This window comes from Gavialis gangeticus, unplaced genomic scaffold (assembly GCF_001723915.1).
Source record: "Gavialis gangeticus isolate Ggan-Ray unplaced genomic scaffold, GavGan_comp1, whole genome shotgun sequence".
NCBI classification, from domain to species: domain Eukaryota; kingdom Metazoa; phylum Chordata; order Crocodylia; family Gavialidae; genus Gavialis; species Gavialis gangeticus.
In genome coordinates, this window is record NW_017728998.1 from 5,715,961 (window position 1) to 5,716,554 (window position 594).

Consider the following 594-nt stretch of genomic DNA (forward strand, 5'->3'; position numbering starts at 1 on the left):
GGGTGGTGGGGGGGGAGCTTTTGGGCGAGGAGGCAGGAGAATCGCCTGCCAAAGGGGGGAGGGGAGAAGAGAAGCCGAGGGGCTGGCCTGAAGCCCCTGGTGTTAATGAAAAGCAGGGGCAGGGGGGAGATAGCCGCACGTCGCTGCTGCCCTCCGCATGGGTGGTCTGCGCTCGCATAAACACGCCGGGCCTCTCTGCAAAGGAGCACCCCAGTGCAGAGCCCGCTTCTCACAATACCACCTATATACATTTCCAGCCTCGGATTACAGGCCGGCTTGTTGCAGGGTCTAGTTCACTTAAGCAATTAGCTAGTAAAAATACCTTCGGCCCAGGAAAAGGAAGAGAGCGCGGATTTGTCTATTTTTACACAAAACACCGCCGCTTTCCCCCTTTTTTCCCCCCTTCAAATGAAGGGGAAGGGGCAGTGCTTTGGCAATAACCCATTTTCAGAGCAAATAGCCGGCTGGGAGATCTGGCTCTGTCTAAAACCTCCCAGGAGATTCCCCCCAGCATGATTATGATTTTTTTTTAATGTAAAAAAAAAAAATCCTCCCCCCCCAGCACCTATGATTTTAGGTGGGGCTGGTGCTGCT